The sequence below is a fragment of the Agelaius tricolor genome, unplaced genomic scaffold, assembly GCF_023055355.1.
Source record: "Agelaius tricolor isolate 1412-34295 unplaced genomic scaffold, bAgeTri1.0.p SCAF_10, whole genome shotgun sequence".
In the NCBI taxonomy this organism is placed as follows: Eukaryota; Metazoa; Chordata; class Aves; order Passeriformes; family Icteridae; genus Agelaius; species Agelaius tricolor.
The window spans coordinates 6,268,423-6,280,949 of NW_027269270.1; the positions used below are offsets into that span (position 1 = coordinate 6,268,423).

Below are 12,527 nucleotides of genomic sequence, written 5' to 3' on the forward strand. Positions count from 1 at the left end.
CCACTCCCTTCAGAGGATGACTGCAAAACGTGCCACAGACGTGGGGATAATCCATGTTTGAGACTCCTGGTGGGATCAGAGGTTTCACATGGGATGGCAGGTTTCAGTCTGGTGAAGGGCAGTGCTGTGCAATGCTGTTGGTTTTGCTGCTTCACCCTGTTATGATTGACATATTTTGTCATCAGGATATGTTGATTTGGCCCAGGAAAAAACTTCATCTAGGAACACTAAACACATACATAGAGCAACCAAAGGCATGGGGACATGGGAGGGCAGGTCAAGCCAGTGTGAGGCCCGTATCTAGCACTTGTGGGGGCTTTGGGGTTCCAGTAACCCACAGGGGGATGATGTTTCCAGTGGTGTGGGTGAATCTGAAGAAGTGGAAGCTGTGTAACACAGAGTACCTGTGCAATATGTGATGTACAAATACATTCTGCATCCATTAGACCAACCTTTAATAATCTCCTGTGTAGAGCACACAACTACCCCCCAACCCTGCAGTCCCTGGAGCTCACAAGGGTGAGATAAGGACATGGTCAAGAGGTTCCTTCATTCTCTGTCTATTTTTGATAAGAGAGGGTTGGAAGTACTTCAGCTGTGCTGCTGAACTCCTGGTTTTGAGCCTGGTGTTTCTTAGTATTCTGGGGTTTTTTCTTACTTTATCCAAGTACTGATTATGGCAACATCACTATGCATCAATTTAATACCAAGCAAACATGTTTCATTTGTGAAGATCTGGGAGAAAGAGAGAGGGAAGATGAGATCCCCCTTGCTATTCCTGCCCAAAGCAGGATGGGCCATCCAGGGCAGCATTTGTCCACCCCAGAGTCCCCAGGCTGCCCTTCCCCAGTGCTGATCCATTGGCATGGATGGAAGAGGCACTGCTGGCAGTTTGTGTCCATCAGGGCAGCCCTGCTGAGGGACACAGCCTTGCTCTGCCATTCACTGCAGCCAGGGGCGAGGGGCCCTTGGTGTGCTCCTCGTGTAGCCTCTGGCCCAGCAGCTGTGACTGCCTCAGCAGCTGATGTGTGCTGGGGTGAAGGAATTGGGCTCCCTGAGGGGGAAATGACATTGGTCACTCGCAGCCAGTCTTCTAAGTGGCACTTGGTAGAGCAAATACATTTAAAAAACTAGTACTTTTGAAACACAGCACTGTAGATATTGTATTCTTGCCCTCCCAGGGTAATTTTGAGGAGAGCAGGGCCAAGGCTCCAGGCTGTCCTGCAGGCATGGCTCCGTCCCCATGTGCTCTCTGTGCAGCACATCCTCAATGTCACTCTCCCTCTTCTGAAATTACTTTTGCACTTTTAGGCATTTTAGGGATTGTTTTTTGACCTTCAGGCTTCCACCTCCAGCCCAGGACTTGTCAGCTTCTGGGACATGGGCTGTAGACAGCTCCAGGCTGAAAGGCTGCCCAGTTCTTGTTTGATCCCGTGCCAGGCTGTCCCTGGGTTAGGGCTGGGCTCCAGCAGCTGCAGCACAGGCAAACCAAGCCATGGCTGGGGCTGGCAGGGACCACAGGACTCTCCTTGGTGAGCAGACTCAGTAAGAGCAGCCCTACAGAAGCCTGAAAGGCAAGGGGACATAAGTAACCTCCAGGGGAGTTCATTTAATAAAGTTATTTCCAACCAGCTCCACTGCTGCTCTTGCTGAGTGTGGTGCTCCTTCATTAATGAGTGAATGGCTGGGATTTCATTTTCCCCCTGTACTGGTTTTCCAGACCCCTTCTTGAGAAAGCAAACAGAATTCAGACAAAAGTGACAGTTTTCTAGATTAAATTACTTCCATCTTCTTCTTTTTGATTTCCTTTAAACCAGAGCAGAGTCTCTGAAGGCATCAAAATGGATACTTTTTGCATTTGAAACTATTTGCCCCTATTAACTAACATAAACATATCTTTAAAAGTCATGGCTATTACTGATTGAGTACTATCACATATTTCTGGTGAGAATTTGGATTTTGAGGAGGGGAGGGCTTTTTATGCACCCAGAACCTAAAAAAATACAAACAAAGCCCATCACCCAAACCACGTGTGTTCCTTTGAATACATTTCCCACATTTCCTGCAAGGTCTGTTGTGAAGGGAGCAGTAGCCAGAGACTGGCTTCATGCACCACAAATGCCAGGAAATCAATTTAGGGCAGCAAAATATTTCCCTTTTCCTTGGAAAGTGGGCATGCTTTCCTTCCCAGCCCTGGAGAGGCAGAGCCAAGAGAGGGGTGAGCAAACTGCTGAGCTGGGCTGCAGAGCAGGGGCTGGACCTGCAGTCCCAGGGAGCCTGGGGTCTGATGGGATTAGCCTGCTTATCTGCTTTTCTGCCTTTCAGTTAGGATTTAGTTAAGAATTTCCTGCATCTGCATCAGCAAGAAAAAATGGCTGTTCCTGGGATTTGGAAAGGTCAGCATCAGGCCAAAGATATTTAAGCACAGAGTTTGAGACTTTCAAGGTGTTGGAAGTGCATAGGCTGGAGCCAAATCCTAAGAGTAGATCCTTGGCATGAGGAAAGGGCTGGAGTGCTGTGTCTGTGTGCATGTGTGAGCAGCAGCAGGAGCTGTTCCCACTCCTTTTTGGGGTGGCTGTTTGTCCCTCCACACCAAACCTGCAGCAAGGGCTCGGGGGCTCTCAGGTCTCGCGGGGTGTGTCGAATTTGGGACAACATCCTCCCCCTGCTGCAAAGCCCATGACTTTTCCCTGGCTTTTCCCTCCCCAAAACTGTGCTTTGCCCACCAGCCAGCAGCAGGTAGCTGCCAGCTTTGGAGAGTTACTGCTCTGCAGGCAGAAAAAGCCCCTTGGATTAATGGTCTGCCTAAGAGCTGAAGAGAAAAAAAAAGAGAAATAATTTTAAGTATCACATTAAAATGCCACTCCACATCTGAAAGAATCCATTAAAACTTTTATAGAGCTTTTTACATTTGTTTCCCCACTTTTACATTTTGTTCTGATTCAGGCACTTCTCTCTTATAGTTCTCCTATGTAATAAACATTTTTGCCTCGGTTGGCTCTGCTCTGAGAGGGACTATTTTTGGTGCAGAGGAAAACGTGGCACTTCTGATAGAATAGAGTTTTTCTTTCCAAAATCACCATTTGCAGGGATCCAGCCTGGCCAGGAGCCTTGGGCTAACCCCCTGGATGTGTTCTGCACGATCTTTCTTAAAAATGTTGTATTTTTTAAAGGGATTTGGGGAATGCACCTAGGCTTCACCCTCTGGTTCTTCTCTTTGTTAGAAGGAAAGGTTTCTGAGGTCCAGCAGAAATCCCTGACAGCACTCAAGGCCAGGCTGGACTGGCCTCTGAGGAGTCTGGTCTAGCTGAGGGTGTTCCTGCTCATTACAGGGGGGTCATCACCTTGCTGACCTCTAAAAGGTCCCTTCCAACTCAAACCTTGCTGTGATTCTGTCATTGGGCTGTGGCCAAAAAAAAAATAGAACTTTCAGCTGTTTAGCCTTTTCCATTACTTTTAAAAATATGTAAATTCCTAAGTGTTTGAGGGGCATGGACACAGGCCCTGCTGTCTGCAGGGCAAGCCAGGAGCTGCAGGACGTGTCCTGCATCCTGTCCCCTCCATAGGGCTGGGAATGCTCACCATCCCAGCTGCCTGCCCAGGCACTGAGGGGCCTCTCCTGAACCTGCTCCTCATGCCCAGTGTGCTCAGGGAGCTGGTGCTGTCAGGGTGTCACTTGGGAAATCATTCTAAAGCCTCCCATTTACACTGCACTCAGGTGTCCCCGTGCCAGCCCCTTCCCAGGTTAGTCACAAACAACCCAAGGGAGCACAAGCTGTGCCATGTGCTGCCCTTCCCTTGCCCTTTGCTCCTTCTCCTGTGTCCCTGGCATTGCAGATCCTGCCACATGGATTCCCACTCACTGCTTACCTGTACTTCCTGACTGGGGATGTGACAGTCTATTATTTAATGCTGCAGCTTGTCCTCTTACACAGATGATGTATTTCTGAAAGATGACTGCTTGAAGCAAAGCGCCTCAGTGCCCTGGGAAGGTGTGGCCACCCCAGAGGGCATTTCTCAGGGGCAATAAGGGTTTGGCCTCAGCATTGCCAAGCTCCTTGCAGGGCTCCCCATCTCCCTGTGCTGCCTTGATGCTGCTTGGGCTTCCCTGCCCCTGCTCTGGCTGCTTGGCACCAGCACACCTAAGCCTTGCAAACCCAGGGCAGGCTTCAGGAATGCAAATAATGTTCCCTGTCCGTCCAAACCATGTCTCTAAAAACCTTTCCCTCTTGTTCCTTGTTGCCCTGGAGGATAGTTACTTCAAAGAGCAGCCCTGTTGCCTGGCATTTCAGTTTATCTCATTACCATTGTGTTTGCCAAGCCAGCCAGCTTTGCCAAAAACAGAATCAAGGTTGTTGGCAGTGCTGGCTGGCTCACATCTTCGCCCTCCCTGCTGGCAGAGATGCTAATTTCCCCTTGATTGCAAACCCTGCATTCATCTTTTGTGAATAAGCCGTGCCCACAGCCACACCATAATGGCTTTAAAAACCTGGCCTGAGCCTGTGGGCCCCTCTGCTCTGCTCTCCAAGGCAGGGCTAATGGATGCTGCTGGATTATTCTCTTGCCACTCTTCTGGCCCAGGACAGCAGCTGGCTGGCACCCACAGCTGGCAGAGGGCAGGCAGAGAGCCCAGGGCAGGAGCTGGGGAGGCACAGCAGTGGGATGGACAGACAGACAGACAGACAGATGGATGGATGGACAGTGGGTGGGTGCAGGGCTGCACACACCACTCGAAGGCCATTTGTCACAGCAAGGGCTGGTCACAGGAGTAGAGGTGAGAGCTGACAGTTTCTGGCTCCAGGGGCTTCCCTGGGCTCCAGGAAAACTCAGAACAGCCTCAGGATACCCCCAGGATGGCTCTAATACAATCTGATTTCCCTCTTGCTCTCTTGAGTTGATTACAACAAGCTGTGTGTAAATTTTTTAGAAGTCTTGGGTGCAAGACGCTGAGCTGGCAGTGGTGTGGCACAACCTGAGCAGCTTGTGCTTGGGCTGGCATTGCCACTGTGGTCAGAATGGGACTGCAAGCTTTGGGGTGGCTGCTTAAAGTCAGTTTAATGGCTGAGGACTATTTTATTGTTTTTAACACCCCTAAACTGAAACATACCTCAAAAAAAAAAAAATTAAAAAAATAGCAAATCCTGGATCTATTAAGAAGGGGTGAGCAGCACCTGCAGGGATGGGTGGGTTGGGGTGGACAGCCACATGCCTGGGTTTTACCATTCCTGTTTAGGATAGGCCTGCCCCAAGTGATGCCATGGCTGTTGCTAAGCAACAAGTGATGCCTGCTGCAGCCAATATTGCCCTCCTAAAGGTGTGTTTGCAAGGAGCACTCTGCTGTGTGCATGGCATCAGTTTGCAGGTGTATGGATTTGCATTAGTTAGTGGCAATAGATTTTGGCAATGCTTCAGGGTGGTGTTAAAATGGAATACAATGTGGCAGGAAGATCTTGTGCAGCAAAAGCATCAAGCCCTCCCCTTTGTTTGACTGGAACTTAAAGCTGGGATATCTTACTCACCAAGATAAATTAACAGTAAATCAGGTTACAGAATAAATTAACAAATTAAATTGGGTTAGTTGGAAAGTTTAAGAAGGAGGAGCATTTGTGAGCTGCTTGCATTACAAACACATTACAAAGTCTTGAGCTGGAAGGGAAGGCTCACACAGAATGTGTGCTGTCCCAGAAAGCCTTTTGGCTGCTCCTCTTCTTCTGGTTCTGTGACTCATTGCCAGAGATTTGCAGAGGATAGGGCTCCTCTCATGGGCCATCACAAACTCCCTTTTTCATCTTCTTGAGCTTCTTTTCCTTCACTTGCTTTGCTCCACCAGCCAGCACCTGACTTTGCCTCCTGTGCCTGCAGCAGATGCTCCCCAGGGATGTACCCCTGGTCCTGCCTGTGCATGCAGGGTCTCTCCTCACCCCATGGCCTTGGTGGTGACTTTGGACGTGCCCAGAGCCGTTTGCAGGGCAGGGCTGGATGGTCTCACCGTGCCAGAGACCTTCCCTGTGCTCCTTCACTCACCCTGGGCTCCTCTGCAGGGCACAGCAAACTCTCATCTGATGGCAGCAGTGAGAAGGGGAACTGGGACAAAGTATTTTAACTGTATTACTTTCAGGTGGTTGCCACATCTTTTCTAATTAAAATAAAATCATCTTAGGACTCCTGAAATGAATATTTGGTATAATGGATTCAGAAAGTGATGAAAATGTTTTCATTAAATAGTGAGAGAGGGAGAGAGACCCTGCAAGGCACAGCATTTTATCTCAACTCTCTAATAACATTAATAAACTCTTTAATCTTTGTCACGTTTATGACTTAATGGCAATCCTTAAAGACATGACAGACAAGTTAGAGCTGCCAGGTTCCTTTAACCTATAAGCATTCATATCCTTCTCAGGATTTTGATTAAGTGGAAAATTCCTCTGCAAGGGGCTTGATTCTCCTTGTAAATCTGTGCTCTGAGGTTGTGGCAGGGGATGCTCAGCTGGGGCTGTGGGATGGGGGTGTCACCTCCCAATTCCACTGCCAGGGGAGCCCCAGGGGTGCTCAGTGCCAGCCCTGCTGTGGCCAGCCCTGGCTGTTCCCCTTCTCCCACCTGGTGCTGACCTGGCCCTGCTATGGCCCTGCCTGTCCCCCATGGCCCTTTGGCTCTGCATGAGAACCATGCTCAGAGTGCTTGGTGCCAGCTCTGTGCTGTGCTCCCTGTTCCTCTGGGCTGCAGGGCACTGAGAATCCCTGCCCCTGAGCCTCTGCTCACACACAGGGGCTGGGGCAGCCTCTGGTTTCAGACAAGTAATATTTGCTTGTGGCAGGGCCAGCACTCCAGTTGTGGGTGCTGAGAGCTGCCAAGCCCAGGCTTCACTCTGCCCCAGTGTGCCATGAGATGTGTGTGGTCCAAAGCAGCAGATATCCAGGGGGAAAATAGTATGGATCATATAATTATGGAGCTGCACAACAAGACAGGCACAGCTGGGGGCTGACTCCAGCCTTGGGATTTTCTTTTTTACTTTTCTCAGCAATCTGGCAGTTTCTAACCATCAAGTTCCTGACTAGAAAAGCTAATTGATATTCCTTTAATGTAAGGTTTTTGCATTTAATCTCCTTTATTTATTTTGTTTTGTTAATGTTACATCAAAGTGCAGCCTTTCTTTCCTCTGCTGCTGGGGCTTGGACCCAGAACATCCATTTTGGCAGCTGCCACCCCACTGTTCCCAGCTGGAAGCAGAGGGATGCTCCAGTGGTGGGGTGGGTGCAGAAAAGGGACTCTGCACCCTTGGCAGGGCTGTGGCAGCTGCATCCCTTCCCCTGAGGGGAATGGATGTGCCCAAACCCAGAGATTTCCATGTGGGACAGGTGTTATTTCATCCACTTTTGGTTCACTGTCTTGTGCTGCACACATAAGTACCAGCCTGGTGAATTCACTCTTGTAAATGATAAGCTGGAGCCTCTTTGGTTGCTTCTCAGTCACGTGCCAGCAATAAAATGAAGAATCACCCCTCTTTTATTTGCATAATTTTGATGCTGTCAAAAGAAAGAGACAATACTTATGTAGCATAAGGAGAATTTTTAAATAGAAGCATTACATTTTAAAACCCTAATAAAGATAAAAGCAAAATAAACACTGGAATTTGAATTTAGAGAATGAGAGAAGAAAGATTAGGCTGGGCTGGGGGAGTAATGAAGGTAGTGGCTGGTAACAATTTTTAATAGCACATTAATGCTGAATTACTATGGAATTTCTGCAGGAGTCGAGATGACATCCACATAAACACCAAATGAATTCCAAATGATTGGTATTATCATAAAGAGCACCAAATGAATTAATAATGATGGAACACTTAAACTAAAACGTTATCTTCCCTAATCTGTTTTCTCTTTTACGCACTGCACAATTCATTTTTAGCCAACTACGACCCTTTCTTTCATTTGTCTTTTAATTTAAAAACATATATATTTATTTTTGCATGGATGTTCTGCTCCTGCACTGCTTGAAGTGGGACTTGGACTAGTCCATCTTCACTACAGTTTTGTGTTGGCCTCAGAAAATTTCAGCAATGGATGGGAAGACATCTGGACACAAGCCTTGTCGCTGGGAAAACGACTATGACTAATAAAAACAATAATAATAACCATTCCCTCCTGATGGTCCCACATGTGCACAGACCTCAGGGCACCCTTAGCAGCGTTTAATAAGCTAAATGGCTCACTTCACAGCAAGGCAATATGTCTCCCCTCCCATGCAGGAGGAGAGGACGCCGAGCTCGCAGCTGAGTCAGCGCGCAGGACTCTGGGGCTGGTTTTGGGTGTCCCAGAGCCCCAGCACTGCTGCCACACACTCCGTGGGCTCCTCCATTGCTGTCCCACGGGGCTCCTTGGCACAGCCTGGGCAGGGACAGCAGCCCAGCATCGCTGCCTGGGGCAGGGCTGGCCCCGGTGCCTCCCACGGCAGGGCTGGGTGTGCACGCTGACATATTAGCAGTCAAATGACATTTAGAGAGCACAAGTCTCACTCTCTCCTGCAGGCCAAGTAAATATCATTAGTAATGATATTAAATCTCAAATTGTGCTGCTGCACTATGGCAACCACTCAGCAATTTGCTATTGCAGCTTGTTCCTAACAATTACTTTCATAGACTTTATTTCTTGGGAAACTATTACTGACCATAATCTTCTACGTGGCATGCTATGAAAAGAAATAATAATGATAATAATAAATTAATTAAAGGAAAAAAGTCAACCCAGCTTCCAGAGTGAGGGTGTAATGCTGCCACGAGGCTGGCATGGCAGGTTTTGGATGTTTTAGGAAGCTGGCAGTGCTGGGAGCTGCACGGGGAGCTTGGCAGGGCACAGCTCTTCTGCCCTGTTACTCTTTGTGGCTTCGATGCAGGAAGTGGTGCAGGGAAGTCAGCTGGCTCTTCTCTACAGTATCCATCACACAAATATAATTTTATTTTTCTATACAAAATTAAGTTTTTGTACGTGCATGTGTATTTATTAGATCTGAGTATGCAGGCATATCCATGTGTGTGGATAGGGTACGTGTGTGCATACACACAGACAGGTGCATATCTATTTCTCCATAGATGTATTTATACATCCATTTGTACCTTTACACATCCCAGGCTGTCCATAGCCGTGTGCACACTCACACAGAGCCCCTCAGCTCCTGGCAGCTCCTCCCTGCAGCCCTGCTGGCTGGGCTGTGACACTGGCCCCACACACGCGCTGAGCTCCTGTGACAGAAGCAACATATAATTACATTACAAATTAACTTGCAAATGCTGGCGGTGATGTACTCCACAGGAGAAAAAAATAAAATCATCGGTTTCGCCTTCTCTGGTGTCTTGTAGCCGGTCCCTCCAGCACGCTCTGCATCTGTCAGGATCCGTGCCCTGGGAGCACTAATCATTTTTATTAACCATTAAACAAGAAGATCCTTTTTATTTGAAAATGTAAAACACGCAGGAAGCACTATCTGTAGCCGCTAATTCAGGTCACATTACACGGCAATGCCTCACCTCTGTGCTCATCCTGCTCCGCCGAAAGCAGCGCTGCCGTCGGGGCTGAGCGCCCGCCTTGCATTTCCAGCCCGGATCCCACCCCCAGTAATTGCGCTTCTTTTCCGAGTGACCCCACGTAAACCGAGCCCCTTCTAAAGCTTCTCTCGTGGCAGGTTTATGAGGCGTTACTGCACTTTCTGAACATTTTTTGCGGTTTTTCCTTCGGGCAGGGGCGGTGGGAGGTGATGGCACCGCGGTCCCCGCAGAGCGGGTGGCGCTGGCTCGGTCACCTCCGTGTCCGGGGCACTGCGGTGACAGCCCCGGCGCTGGACCACGGCTCCCAGAGCCCAGGGAAAACCCAGTGGGAGAGGGACTGACCCCAGGGCTGCTCCCTGGGTGTCCGTGCTCCCCGAACTGAGCGGAACGGGGCTCCCGATTTATTGACGGAGCGGCGGGGGGGGCGGGTGCCACCTCGTTAGCATTATAGAGCGGATTCCTCACATGCTTTTTTTTCATTCTGCAGCTTGGCTGCTGCTGTGTGAGACTGCGGAATATTTTACTGCCTTGTGGCTCGCATTCAATACGGCAAATAAAAAGGGAAAAAAAAAAAAAGGAAAAGTTGACAAAAATCCTGCTTTTTTTTTTTTTTTCCTTCTTACTTGCATCTCTGTTTTTAACAGCCCTCCTGCTGTGACAAAACTGTTAATTACACTGAAACTAAAATAAATTAGGCTCACCTAATATGACAGGCATTTGAAAGCAAAGCATCAGCCGAAGGGCTGGCAGGGTAGGAGCTGCTGTGCCTGTTCCTTATGCCCCTTCTGCCTCCATGTGCCAGCAGAGGCTGCCTTGGTGGCACTGTCAGGGTGCAGCAGCCCAGATGCTCTGTGTGTGTGGGGGGGGCAAAAAAAAAGATTTTTGGCTTCCATGTCAGACAGAGCATAGTGTAAGAGGCTCCATCAGCCCGGCTGTGGCCTGTCGAGACCAGAACTACAGCTACAATATTTGTATTATGTATATTATTAATAATAATAGTTTTAAGTTACTCTAAAAACTTAATGTGTGATTGCCCAGTGTTTCTCCATCTCCCTTCAAGTTCAGCTGAGGTTGTTGATTATTCTGGAAAAGCCCCACCAGCTGTGCTAGACACCCTCAGCTTGCCTTACAAACCTGTGGGGGCTGCAGCTGCCTGACAAGCAGAGCTGCAGCCTGGCCATGCACCCATAAATTAAAGAAAAGGCCAGGCTGGCCGAGGCACGGCGCTGGCTTTGATGTGCAGTAATGAACCGCGCTTTTAATTCGGGGCTGTAACTTCCATGCCGACGCAGAACCGGGAGCTGGGAGAAGCCGCATGCATAATCAGGGGTGAAAGCAAGGATGCGGCATGCGATGCGTCTGATGTTGGATGAGAGGCAAGATAGCCTTTAATCATTTTGTTTTCAAAGAAGCTTTAGAGAGCTCTTTGAAGATGAGGCTTTTTTTGAGGGCTGCTTCTGGAAAAGAGGAGGCAGCGCTAGACGGCACCCGCGCCCACCTGCCCGCTGGGTTAACCTGGGCACGGGACACACCTGGGCACCCTGCCCTGCATGGCTGGCACACAGAGCCTCTGCTAAAGCACAGCTGCCCGTGCTGGTGACACCCTGATGCAGCAGGAACACATCTATTCTGAGCAGTTAGAATAGGGTGTCCAGCCTCCCTTCATTAATTATAATATTTTTGTGATGAAAATGTTCTGTAAATCGTGTCTTGTTATCTTTGGATGAAAGGGACTGATAATGAACGTCTGATCAGGCTTTAAGGAGAAGCACCATGGTGGTGAGGCATGGGGCTGTGCCTGTCCTGTATTGCAGCATTTGGGGAAGGGTGAGGTGTGTGTCACACACGCCTCCACAATGCCCCTGTGCTGCAGGTGAGTTCCTTATGGGCTGGGATCCAGCCCAGCACCCAAGGCATGACCATCTGACCACCCCAGGCTGGGGAGGGTGAGGAGCTCTCCCAATAGCATGCCTGGCTTTATTTTGAGGACTGAGGTCAGGATGCTGTTGTGATAAATGCATCACACACAAAACAAGAACATGGTTTCTTGCTCCAGGAACATTGCAGGCTGTTCCTTAGGGAATGAGTGTGCCAACAGCCCTATTTTTACCTCTTAATTTTACCTTTTTGTACCTGTGGTTTGTGGTAAAACAACAGCCAGGAAATGACTGCAGGCTATTGGGCCATCACATTGAGTGTGGAGTACTGGCATTTTCAATGGTTTTTGCACATTTGGTCATTCAGTGTGGTTTTTAAAGTAGGTAAATGCTGGTAGTTGAGGTTACTTGCAGTTGCCATTGTGCCATGCAAAGAAAGCCTGTGAAACAGCCCAAACAGATGAATTATTGCCCTCCCCAAGGACTGAGTCTGCCTCCATGGGCATCACAAGGGACCTTGCTCTGTGCTCAGGGCTGCCGAAGTGTGCACTGAGAAAAGGACAAACAGCAACACATTTTCCCCCCTCTGTGTGACTCCAGGTGGAGGAGCTGGGCTCTGCCATGGTGCATGGCACAATCCTCACAGCCACGGCTTTGCCCATGAGCCCAGCTCACCTCCCTGCATCCTCTGTTAAACTGCAACAACACTGCCACGTCTCGAGTTCTGGCCAGCATGGAGGTCTAACACACATTTTCCAGACCTTTCAGAAAAGGAAAATTCCACATCTCCAAACTTGCTCTGTTTTGTAGTTTCTGCAAATGTCTTTGGTAGAAATCTCTGTTCCTGTATGTACAACCCCAAGGCACTGTTACTGTCAGACTGTGTACCTGTGCCAGCATGTTGAAGGTTAAGTTTGAAAGACCAAAAGAGGTGGGACCTGCCCCATGTGTTAAAAAGAAAATCCCTTTCTCCTCTCTGCCCTCCTGTCTGCAGCAGGTATTTAAACACTGGCCTTGCTGGGGAGGTGAGGCTTTGTGACAGGCCCTGCAGCTGGGGATGCAGCTAATGACACCTGGCAAATGCTGTTTGGGGATTAAATGTGCCACTGCT

The 12,527-nt window shown here is 48.9% G+C and overlaps 1 long non-coding RNA gene across 1 annotated transcript; it reads right to left on the reverse strand.

Moving 5' to 3' along the window:
* Positions 1 to 7,035: 7,035 nt before the first annotated feature.
* Positions 7,036 to 10,376, reverse strand: LOC139593407 (uncharacterized). Its single transcript, XR_011680286.1, has 3 exons — positions 9,522 to 10,376; positions 9,111 to 9,236; positions 7,036 to 7,524 (listed from the first exon to the last, which is right to left on the reverse strand). It is a non-coding gene; the product is annotated as an uncharacterized lncRNA (long non-coding RNA).
* Between the last annotated feature and the right edge of the window lie 2,151 nt (positions 10,377 to 12,527).